The sequence below is a fragment of the Arachis stenosperma genome, chromosome 1 (genome assembly GCF_014773155.1).
Source record: "Arachis stenosperma cultivar V10309 chromosome 1, arast.V10309.gnm1.PFL2, whole genome shotgun sequence".
Classification (NCBI taxonomy): Eukaryota; Viridiplantae; Streptophyta; class Magnoliopsida; order Fabales; family Fabaceae; genus Arachis; species Arachis stenosperma.
In genome coordinates this window covers 41,919,307-41,932,563 of record NC_080377.1, presented here as the reverse complement: position 1 = coordinate 41,932,563, position 13,257 = coordinate 41,919,307, and the positions used below count along the sequence as shown (strand labels likewise).

The 13,257-nt window shown below is 35.6% G+C and overlaps 1 pseudogene; it reads left to right on the top strand.

The window, feature by feature from the left end:
- The window catches only part of LOC130978585 (vacuolar protein sorting-associated protein 54, chloroplastic-like), a 110,357-nt pseudogene that overhangs the window by 62,262 nt on the left and 34,838 nt on the right, over positions 1-13,257 (top strand).

Here is a 13,257-nt window from a genome sequence, read left to right as displayed (position 1 = left end):
AAATAAGTACTTGTTTTGCAGTAATGGAGAGCAGGCTGAGGTTTTGGAGATGCTCTATCTTCTGAATCTCTACTTTCCTATTGTCTTCTTCTTTAAGCACGCAAGGCTCCTTCCATGGCAAGCTGTATGTATGGTTTCACCATTGTCAATGGCTACCTCCCATCCTCTCAGTGAAAATGTTCAACGCACTCTGTCACAGCACGACTAATCATCTGTCGGTTCTCAATCAGGTCGGAATAGAATCCAGTGATTCTTTTGCATCTGTCACTAACGCCCAGCCTTCAGGAGTTTGAAGCTCGTCACAGTCATTCAATCCTTGAATCCTACTCAGAATACCACAGACAAGGTTTAGACCTTCCGGATTCTCTTGAATGCCACCATCAATTCTAGCTTATACCACGAAGATCCTGATTAAGAAATCCAAGAGATATCCACTCAATCTAAGGTAGAACGGAGGTGGTTGTCAGGCACACGTTCATAGGTGAGAATGATGATGAGTGTCACGGATTATCACATTCATCAAGTTGAAGAACAAGTGATATCTTAGAATAGAAACAAGCGTGATTGAATGAAAAACAGTAGTAATTGCATTAATCCATCAAGACACAGCAGAGCTCCTCACCCCCAACCATGGGGTTTAGAGACTCATGCTGTAGAAGATACAATGAGAAACGTGTAAAGTGTCATGAGGTACAGATACACTGTCAAAAGATCCTATTAATAGTGAACTAGTAACCTAGGGTGTACAGAAATGAGTAAATGACGTAAAAATCCACTTCCGGGGTCCACTTGGTGTGTGCTTGGGCTAAGAATTGAAGCTTTCTTGTGTAGAGACTTTTTCTGGGGTTAAACGCCGGCTTTTATGCCAGTTTGGGCGTTTAACTCCAATTTTTGTGCCAGTTCCGGCGTTAAACGCCGGGAATTCTGAAGCTGATTTGCAACACCGGTTTGGGCTATCAAATCTCGGGCAAAGTATGGACTATTATACATTGTTGGAAAGCCCAGGATGTCTACTTTCCAACGCAATTGAGAGCGCGCCAATTGGGGTTCTGTAGCTCCAGAAATTCCACTTCGAGTGCAGGGAGGTCAGAATCCAATAGCATCTGCAGTCCTTTTCAGCCTCTAAATCAGATTTTTGCTCAGGTCCCTCAATTTCAGCCAGAAAATACCTGAAATCACAAAAAAAACACACAAACTCATAGTAAAGCCCAGAAAAGTGAATTTTAACTAAAAACTAATGAAAATGTAATAAAAACTAACTAAAATATACTAAAAACATACTAAAAACAATGCCAAAAAGCGTATAAATTATCCGCTCATCAAGCAGCTAGCAGATTACTCAGAGGTTTGGCGATTAAAAATCTTTTATAAACCTCCTATAAAATCCTGCATGCCCAAGAAAGCTTCTGATTGCCTTAACATTGGCAGGTGGTGGTAATTTTTCAATTACCTCTACCTTAGCTTGATCCACCTCTATTCCCTTGTTCGAAATTTTGTGCCTAAGGACAATTCCTTCAGTCACCATAAAGTGACATTTCTCCCAGTTTAAAACCAGGTTAGTCTCTTGGCATCTCTTTAGAACAAGTGCTAGATGGTCAAGACAGGAGCTGAATGAGTCTTCAAACACTGAAAAGTCATCCATGAAGACTTCCAGAAAATTTTCCACCATATCAGAGAAAATAGAGAGCATGCACTTTTGAAAAGATGCAGGTGCATTGCACAGACCAAATGGCATTCTTTTGTATGCAAATACTCCAGATGGACATGTGAATGCTGTTTTCTCTTGATCCTGGGGATCTACTGCAATTTGATTATAACTTGAATATCCATCTAGGAAGCAGTAGTATTCATGACCTGCTAGTCTTTCTAGCATCTGGTCTATGAATGGTAAAGGAAAATGATCCTTTCTGGTAGCTGTATTGAGCCTTCTATAATCAATACACATACGCCACCCTGTAACTGTTCTTGTAGGAACCAGTTTATTTTTTTCATTATGAACCACTATCATACCACCCTTCTTAGGAACGACTTGGACATGGCTTACCCAGGGGCTGTCAGAAATAGGATAAATAATACCAGCCTCTAGTAATTTAGTGACCTCCTTTTGCACTACCTCCTTCATGGCTGGGTTCAGCCACCTCTGTGGTTGCACCACTGGCTTAGCGTCACCTTCCAATAGGATCTTGTGCATGCATCTGGCTGGGCTAATGCCCTTAAGATCACTGATGGACCACCCAAGAGTTGTCTTGTGTGTCCTTAGCACTTGAATTAGTGCTTCCTCTTCCTGTGGCTCTAAGGTAGAGCTTATAATCACAGGAAAGGTATCACCTTCTCCCAGAAATGCATATTTCAGGGATGGTGGTAATGGTTTGAGCTTGGGTTTGGGAGGTTTCTCCTTTTCCTGAAGGATTTTCAGAGGTTCTATTATTCTCTCTGATTCCTCCAGATCAGGCTGAACATCTTTAAAGATATCCTCTAGCTCTGATTCGAGACTCTCAGTCATATTGACCTCTTTTACCAGAGAGTCAATAATATCAATGCTCATGCAGTCATTTGGGGTGTCTAGATGTTGCATAGCTTTGACAACATTCAACTTAAACTCATCCTCATTGACTCTCAGGGTTACTTCCCCTTTTTGGATGTCAATAAGGGTTCGGCCAGTTGCTAGGAAAGGACTTCCTAGAATGAGAGTTACACTCTTGTGCTCCTCCATTTCCAGCACCATAAAGTCAGTGGGAAAGGCAAATGGACCAACCTTGACAATCATGTCTTCAATCACGCCTGATGGGTATTTAATGGAGCCATCAGCAAGTTGGAGACATATTCGGGTTGGTTTAACTTCATCAGTCAACCCAAGCTTTTTGATAATAGATGCAGGTATTAGGTTGATACTTGCCCCAAGATCACATAGAGCTTGCTTGGTACAAGTACCCTCTAATGTGCATGGTATCATAAAGCTTCCGGGATCTTTAAGCTTCTCAGGTAAGCTTTTCAGAATGACTGTACTACATTCTTCAGTGAGGTAAACTTTTTCAGTTTCCCTCCAATCCTTCTTATGACTTAAGATCTCTTTCATGAACTTAGCATAAGAGGGTATTTGCTCAAGTGCTTCTGCAAACGGGATCTTTATTTCAAGAGTCCTGAGATAGTCTGCAAAGCGGGCAAATTGCTTATCCTGTTCTGCTTGGCAGAGTTTCTGAGGATAAGGCATTTTGGCTTTGTATTCTTCAACCATAGTTGCTGCAGGTTTATTGCCTACAGATGTGGGTTGAGAAGCCTTTTTAGAGGGGTTGCTATCAGCACTTGTATATGTCTGATCTCCCACTGGCGTTTGAATACCAAGGGTGGAAGCTGGAGTGGCGTTAGACGCCAACTCCTTACCTGTTTCTGGCGTCTGAACGCCAGAACTAAGCTTTCTTTGGGCGTTCAATGCCAACTTCTTGCCTGTTTCTGGCATTTGAACACCAGAACTGAGCATGGGTTGGGCGTTTAACGCCAGCACTTCACCCTTTTCTGGCGTTTGAGCGCCAGAATTATTCCTCTTTGGGCTCTTACTGTCCTCAGAGGGATTTTGGATAGCAGTTTGTTCATTTCTTGGCTTCCTGCTGCCTTGCAGTGAGGTATTTAATGTTTTTCCACTTCTTAATTGAACTGCTTGGCACTCTTCTGTTATTTGCTTTGATAACTGCTGTTCTGTTTGCTTCAACTGTACTTTCATATTCATATTAGCCATTCTTATTTCTTGTAGTATCTCCTTGAATTCGGCTAGCTATTTTGTTAGAAAATCCAGTTGCTGATTGAATTCAGTAACTTATTCTGCAGGGATGAGTTCAGCAGTTACTGTTTTAGCCTCTTCTTTCATGGAAGGTTCACTGCTTAGGTACAGATGCTGATTTTTAGCAACTGTATCAATGAGCTCTTGAGCTTCTTCTATTGTCTTTATCATGTGTATAGATCCACCAGTTGAATGGTCTAGATAAATCTGAGCTCTTTCTGTAAGCCCATAGTAGAAGATGTCTAACTGCACCCATTCTGAAAACATTTCAGAGGGGCATTTTCTTAGCATCTCTCTGTATCTCTCCTAGGCATCATAAAGGGATTCATTATCTCCTTGTTTAAAGCCTTGGATGCTCAGCCTTAGCTGTGTCATCCATTTTGGAGGGAAGTATTGATTCAGGAATTTTTCTGACAGCTGTTTCCATGTCTTTATGCTAGCCTTAGGTTGGTTATTTAACCACCTCTTAGCTTGGTCTTTTATAGCAAATGGAAACATTAATAATCTATAGACATCCTGATCTACTTCTTTATCATGTACTGTATCAGCAATTTATAAAAATTGTGCCAGAAACTCTGTAGGTTCTTCCTGTGGAAGACCGGAATACTGGCAACTTTGCTGCACCATGATAATGAGCTGAGGATTCAACTCAAAACTACTAACTCCAATGGAGGGTATACAGATACTACTCCTATATGAAGCAGTAGTGGGGTTAGCATATGACCCCAGAGTCCTTCTATTATGGGAGAAAGGGAGATGATGTGGATTTATTTTATTTATTTTATTAAAAAAAACTTTTTTCATAATAATAAAATAAAATAAAATAAAAACTAAAATAAAATTAAAATTAAAAAAATATTTTAAAAATTTTCGAAAAAAAAATGAGGAGAGAAAAAGTGGTTAGGATATTTTTGAAAAAGATGTGATTTTTTTTAAATTCTTAAAAGGATAAGATTTTGAAAATTTTGAAATTGAAATCTGAATTTTTATTTAAAAAAATTCGAAATAATTGCTTAAAAATAGTTAGAAAATATTTTTTTTTTGAATTTTGAATTTTATGATGAAAGAGAAAAACACACAAAAGACACAAGACTTAAAATTTTTAAATCTAATGCTCCTTGTTTTCGAAAATTTTGGAGGAAAAACACCAAGGAACACCAAACTTAAAAATTTTAAGATCAAAGCATAAAGGAGACTCAAGAACACTTTGAAGACTCACAAGAACAACAAGAACAAAAGATAGAACACCAAACTTAAAATTTTTAGAAAACTAAAATAAATTTTTGAAAATTAAAGAAAGATTAACAAGAAAACACCAAACTTAAAGTTTGGAACAAGATTCAATTAAAGAAAAATTATTTTTGAAAAAGAATTTAAAAAGAAGATACCCAATTACCAAGAATACTGACCAATGCTCTAGCCAATTGAGTTATAAATGTAACGTGTTTTAAAGAGGTATTTTTAATAAAAAATAATTTTTTTGGAAAACTAATATTTTGAAAATGCACAAGAGAAACACGAAAATACACAGAACAGGAAAAACCAAAGATCAAACAAAAAAAATTGACAAGAACAATTTGAATATCAAGGAAAAATAAAGAACATGCAATTCGAAAATTGAAAGACAAAGACAAGCATGCAATTGATACCAAACTTAACGAAAAACTAACAATTAATAAAGAAAAATAATATTTTTGAAGAAAATTTTTAAAAAGGAATAATAGAAAATGCAATTCTAGTGACTCTAAACAAAAAGATAAATTTTTCCTAATCTAAGCAACAAGATTCACCGTCAGTTGTTCAAACTCAAACAATCCCCGGCAACAGTGCCAAAAACTTGGTGCACGAAATTGCAAATCACACTTTTCACAACTCGTACCACTAACCAGTAAGTGCACTGGGTCGTCCAAGTAATACCTTACGTGAGTAAGGGTCGATCCCACAGAGATTGTTGGCTTGAAGCAAGCTATGGTTATCTTGTAACTCTTAGTCAGGATATAATATCAATAATAATTTTTAATTTTAATTGTAAAAAGTAAAAGAGCATGAAATAAATACTTATTATGCAGTAATGGAGAATATGTTGGAGTTTTGGAGATGCTTTGTCTTCTGAATTCCTGTAACATAATGCTTCCTCACTTTCAAACATGCAAGGCTCCTTCCATGGCAAGCTGTATGTAGGGCATCACCGTTGTCAATGGATACTTCCCATCCTCTCAGTGAAAATGGTCCAAATGCTCTGTCACAGCACAACTAATCATCTGTTGGTTCTTGATCATGTCGGAATAGAATCCATTGATTCTTTTGCGTTTGTCATCACGCCCAACAATCGTGAGTTTGAAGCTCGTCATAGCCATTCAATCCTTGAATCTTACTCGGAATACCACAGACAAGGTTTAGACTTTCCGGATCCTCAAGAGTGGCCGCCAAAATGTTCTAGCTTATACCACGAAGATTCTGATTAAGGAATCTAAGAGATACTCATTCAATTTAATGTAGAACGGAGGTGGTTGTCAGGCACATGTTCATGGATTGAGGAAGGTGATGAGTGTCATGGATCATCACCTTCTTCATAGTGAAGCGCGAATGAACATCTTAGATAAGAACAAGCTTGTTTGAATGAAAAACAAAAATAATTGCATTAATTCATCGAGACGCTGCAGAGCTCCTCACCCCCAACAATGGGGTTTAGAGACTCATGCCATCAAAAGGTACAAAATTCAGATCTAAAAATGTCATGAGATACAAAATAAGTCTCTAAAAGTTGTTTAAATACTAAACTGGTAACCTAGGTTTACAGAAAATGAGTAAACTAAGATAGATGGTGCAGAAATCTACTTCTGGGGCCCACTTGGTGTGTGCTGGGGCTGAGACTTGAGCTTCTCACGTGCCTGGGCTGTTTCTGGAGTTAAACGCCATGTTTTAACCTGTTTCTGGCGTTTAACTCCAACTTGCAACCTGTTTTTGGCGCTGAACGCCAGAATGCAACATGGAACTGGCGTTCAACGCCAGTTTACGTCATTTATCTTCGCGCACAATATAGACTATTATATATTGCTGGAAAGCCCGGGATGTTTACTTTTTAGCCCAATTGAGAGCGTGCCAATTGGACTCATGTAGCTCCAAAAAATCCATTCCGAGTGTAGGAAGGTCAGAATCCAACAGCATCAGCAGTCCTTTTTCAGCCTAAATCAGATTTTTGCTCAGCTCCCTCAATTTCAGCCAGAAAATACCTAAAATCACAGAAAAATACACAAACTCATAGTAATGTCCAAAAATATGAATTTAGCCTAAAAACTAATAAAAATATACTAAAAACTAACTAAAACATACTAAAAACTATATGAAATTACCTCCAAAAAGCGTATAAAATATCCGCTCATCAGGTATATGCCTATTTGGGGAGTGAGACAGGAAATAAATTGGAAGTTAAGAGTGATGGAGAAAATCTTTGCATACACATGACTTTTTTGTTGGTTTAAAGTCAGATGGAGGAAAAAAATGCACTAATTTTTGCCTAGAGGTGAATATGGAAGATCATTCCATTCTAAAGGTATTACCCATAGAGCTAAAAAACCTTGAGGCCATATGAAATCAAAGTAAAAATAGGGGAAGAGGATTCAAGCTTTGTTGAGGTCATAAAAGAGTTTTTTAGGTATTTTTCTGCAATTGAAAATCAGAAAAATTTACCTAGAAACGGTAAGACGTACAATGTTGTATGTGAATGTTTGTTTGGAAGTAAAAGCCTATGATGCTGACACGGGATATGACACGACATGGGGGACATAGACACACTAATTTTAATTTTTTGTTAGATAGGGGAATATGACATATATATAAAATATAAAGCAATTTTTAGATAGATTACAATGATATATTGATTTTTATTGATATTAAAGTATAAATTAACCTTTTAAAATATGTCTTTTTTAATTTGATAAAGCATTTTAGATAACCTTTTTTATTAATAATTAATAATGCATATTATTTCTAAGCTTATTACAAGCATATTGACCAAGAATAAGGTTGTACACGTTTACACGTAAGTATTTTTTATTAATAGTTAGAAATGAAAGACATGCGGGTTGGATAAGTGTCGTTTTCAAAGTGTGTTTAACATGTGGACTCGACAACTCAAGAAAGTTTCCGATCTTCATAGGTAAAAGCTAAACAGAACAAAGCTCAATGATTCTGAGAAGAAACTTTTCATTTTGATGTGGTTCCATTAATAAAAGTAGGATTTGAAATGATTGCAAAGGGTAGGAAGTGGAAGGTAGCACCTATTTTGGAAAAGATAATGTGACATTTCAGGGGGTTTTGGTCATGTGTAAAGAAGGCAAATAGAGGGTAGTCCAACAATTGAACATAAAGAGGGAAACCAAAAGTACTGTAGACAAACGTATTAAAAAATAATTTCAAATTTTGTGTTTAAATGGGTTGTCTATATACATACTTTATAACAGGACACAAACTTCGTTTGATTCATAAAATTGACCGGATCCTACTTGATAAATGGTTTGTTGGAATAAAAAAATTAGTAGTGGAATGCTTGATTTGGACCGCTGTGCTAAATAGAATTATCACCAATGACATTTTGTTTGTTAAAGGCCACACAGGGCTTTCCCCCTAATGTGTGTGTTATGTGTGGAGCAAATAAGGTAAGCATGCATCAGATCTGTTCTTGCATTAGTACACTTCATTTGGCTTCTTTGGTATGTTGGGTGTGTCCTGCAACCCTGTATCAATTTCTCAACTTGATTTGCTAGTTTGTGAGTAAGAAAAAAGCAATATCTTTGGCTATGTATAGTATCAGCCATTGTTTGGAGTGTAATTTGTGAATTTTAAATGATATATTTTTTAGACCAGCAAGTTATCTGGGATAAGATTAAATATTTCACCTATGTGGTGTAAAACTTTTGCAGGCTTTCCCTATCATACATATTGAGAGAGTGGAAAGCTATACTGCATAGACAACTTTTTCTTTTGTCTTTTTTTATTGCTTTTGTAAGGAGGATTTCTTATCCTCCCATCTTGTATTATTCATTCTGTCTTGATGATATTCTTCTAGAGTATTGATTACAGGATTTTGTTTCACACACTTCATGAAGACTGAGTAGCTGCTTCTATCTCCCCCCCTCTCCCCCTCTCTCCCACAAAAAAACTCCAATATTCCTAAAGTATTTTCAGCCTATCATAGATTTTACAATGCAGAGAATGAAGGACAGATATTTTTACCCCATTTTTTTCTATTCCATCTTGTTCTTCTAGTTAGAGCTGTTTATCAAACTTCATGGTTGGATGTGTTTTAGCTCTATTGGTATTTCCTTATGCAGGATTATGCATCTTTGCTATTAACCGATCCCACCTAGTAGGATAAAGCTTTGTTGTTGTTATTGTTGTTGTTTGGTGTAAGTGCATATTTGCTTTAATATTCTTTCATTACTTGACTTTGCTTTTCTTTGAAATATTGTTTTGGTTTTTGAAATAAAGGGGATTTTATTAAGATGAGAAGAAGGATAATACAAATTGGGGATAAGGTTCCCCTATACAAAAGCAAGAAAAAACAAAAGATTTATCTACAAAGCATAGCTTTTTAGTCTATCAACATGTTTAAGATGGAAAATCCCCTAAAATAATAATGAGCTTTACATTAAATAGCTTTTCTGAGAAATATTACTTTAATTAATAATGCTATCTCTATAAACTACTCTTTCAAATTGGTTAAATGAGTCCTTTATTTGTAGGCTAAACTTCCTTCTGTTATGAGGATCTACCAGGATACACTAACTACTGATGTAAAGGGTGCTATTAAGACTGCCGTTGCTGAGTTGCTTCTGATTCTTGTTACATGAGGTTCAGATTTGGAGTTCTTTTTTGGAGAGACAGTTGTAGATGCAGACGGTGAGATCTTTAACGTAGATTATGTTCTATTGTGAGAGGATACATTCATTTTTTTCACCCCATCATATTCTTATGGGTTCTATACTACTACCAACCTCCCAATGTTAAATAATGATTGAGGTGGTGGTGCATCATTGCTAGCAAGTTGAGGAGCCTATCATCTGATTATTTTGTGTAAATTCTGACTAATTAATAAATATTTAACCAATAAATTAACTATTTAAAGAAATTAGGAAATTAAATTTTATAGTTTTATGGAGTAGAAGTAATTAAAATACGAATTTTGACACTAACTTTAAAAGTTTTGGCCCAAAATTGGGTTGTCGGGCCAAACCAGTTGTACCAGGTCTGTATTGGGCCCAAAGTCTAACATATATAAGGCCTACTTCAGCCTTCTTCCTTCCCCATTACACACTCCATGTTGAAAGAGAGATTGGAAGTGAAGACCTAACTTCCATTCCCAATTCCAACTTCAATTGATCATATTTTTCAATCCGGAGCTCTGATTGACGAGGCATCAGTGGCCGCACTTTTGTCTCAGAATTCTCTACAAAATCTATCTAACTATTTGGTAAAGAATTTGAGATTTCATGCCCAGTTCTTCCTCTCTTCAGTTCATGATTTTGGGATTTGATATTGAAAAATTTTGTGATTTTGATGGTTTAGGGGTACTCTAGCGGTTGATAGTTATTGGATTTCACTCTAATTTTGAGTGGATATGGTAAGAAACCACTTAACCCTATATGAATCATTAATTAGCAAACCCTATGTTAATTATAGTGAATTTGGATTGTATTAGATTGAATTGGATGTTTTGGAGTTAAATTGGTGGATATTGGAAGCTTAAAATTGAATCCTGGGAGCGAAAAATTCAATTGGTGAGGAGTTGAGGCTTTGGAGCTTGAAAAACGGCGGATAATTGAGGCGTTTCGAGCTTAGGGAGGAATCGGCCAAGGTATAGTCACTACAAGAATATGGCCAATTAGCTACCACAAAAATAGTCGAAAACTCATCGCTAATCTGACACAAAATATCATTTGTGACGGATTAGCTACCACCTAGCAACCAATGCTTTCCTCGCTAATTACAAGTCGCAGATTAGTGAGGCAAACACAATAGTCACTAATTCATCGGAAAATTTTTTAGCTACCGAATAGATAGTCGCAAATCTATAACTAAAGTAAAAGCTAATTCCGTAGAAGAAATAGACTAAAAGGTAGTCGCTGACTAGTGAGAAACTATACCGCAGCAAAGTCGTCGCTAAATTCAAGCTAATTTCGTAGACAAAATGAAATGCTTAGTTGACGCTAATTAGCGAGGAATTTTTTTTAACCTAACCCGTCGCAAGTTGTCCGCTAATATAATCACAAATCTGTCACATTTTATAGCAAATCTATAGCTAATCTTTGAAAATTTTTAATTAAATTTGTAGGAATTCTGTCGCTAGACCAAAGCTATTCTAAATAAAAAAATAAAGTTACAAAATAGTCGCTAATTTGCTAGAAAATAATATGTAGTCAATTAGTTGCAATACTATCGCAAATATCATCACAAATGTTATCGCACATTCCTTTTAAATTAGTAACAAATCGATAGGAATTTCACAAATATTTCAATTGCAATTGAGTCTTTAATTTATCACCATCATCAACATCAAATGTCGTTAATATTTCCTAGAATATTAAAATACCAATTTTGTCGCTATACTAAAATAAACTTCGTTATTTTTTATTTATTCATTGTATGTCAACATTATGAAAGAAACAGAAAATTGGAAATATAAGAATTGAACCATAAAGAAATACATCAATTCAATTAGGAGATATGAAAGAAAACGAAAAGCAAGACTATTCTTCCATTACCAATCAAGCTCATAACCAAGACATGATAATGAATATGGAAAATTTTAAAAATGCTAGAACCTACATCATCTCTCTCCTCTTTAAGTTTGCACAGTCGTTCTAACTCCATCTGTCTCTCACGTTCAACAAGCTTCTTTCTGTAAGCTTCAGTAATAAATTTGTCTTTGTCAGCACAGAGGTGGTCATCTTTGCTTCTCTCTTTGGCAATCTTTTTCTCATAAACAATATCGCAATACTGTTTCTGCTTTTTTGCCTTTTTAGTCAGATTTTGGATATACCTTGGCTACATCACAATTTGCAGGATGATGATTAGCAATGTCAGTTGGCATGAAACTGAATTATTTTATTTTATTTTATTTTTTTTTGACAAACAAAAGTAGTAATAATAATAACAATAATAACTAACAAAATTATATCACGAAAAATTAATTTTAACCATAAAACAAGAAGCAACTTTAATTATTAAAACAAATAGCTGATTATGAATCAACCTTGCTTCAAGAAGGGCATCATCATTGTGACAATCCAGCTATCAATACCATATGGAAGGGAAACAAACTATATTTATTAATCTTAAATATAGAGCTTCATATGCTACTTGCCTACTTGATATATATATATAAAACTAATTTTAGATTATGTTATATCTTTATAAATTGGACTTTTCCTATACAAATGTGTCTTATTATTAATGCAAGAGGCCAGTTGTGTTACATTAAAGCAATCAGTCTTATTATTAATGCAATATATCAATCAATCAACAAATTCAATTCAATTGATCACAAGAAGTAGTCTAGTTGACATGAGTAGGCACTTGAGTCAACTAACCTGATTATCCCAATACCAAGAGAAAATAACCAAAGTTTCCAGTCAGGGCGCACTGTTGAGGTGAACTTCTCGAGGAACTCGATTATTAGTATCTGAACAGTTTAGTTTGACTTAGTTAGATTTAGAAATGTGTGCATGCAAATGCTAAACGATTAATTTAGAATAACAATTGGATCCCTGTTCACCTGAAGCACAAATGTCACTCCAACAATTCCCATGAAGAGACTATTCTTAGTCACTCCCTTGAAGACATTCATTTGATCTATTTTTCTAGCATTGAACTCATTAAATATCTGAGTCAAAACATTACAATAACAACTATCCCAATAAGAATCCAGTATGCTGTATAATATTACACTATAAAATTATTTAGTTGCAAGGGATGGGGGTGGGACAGAGACACATTGTATAAAGAAACTACGGATTTATCTCCAAATTAAACAATTAATTAAATAGGTTTTCACTACTTACTTAGCATAGAACGAATGTGTTGAATATTAAAGTATTTTTCACTTGTAAGGAGTGAGATTTAGAATCTTGCTCATCACCATAGATTAATACTTTGCCAACCGAAATTAAGAATGAGAAGAATGGTCACTTGATAGATAGCCTGGGAAAGCAAATATATAAAAATATCATAAAGTGATAGGATCCAAAGAGGCATATGTAATATGTTTCCAGGCTACACACAACTCAATGATGATCCACAACAGAACAATGTGCAAGTTTAATATCTCCGCACGGTATTAAGAATGGTATACTCTAGCTACTACCTGTATGATCAAGTTCCTCCACATGAAAATAGTTATGAGAGATTCCCTGAAAGATCGAGCAAGAGCACAGGGTGTGAAATTAAGAGACATTGTAAAAGGCAGAAACCAGATCCAAATG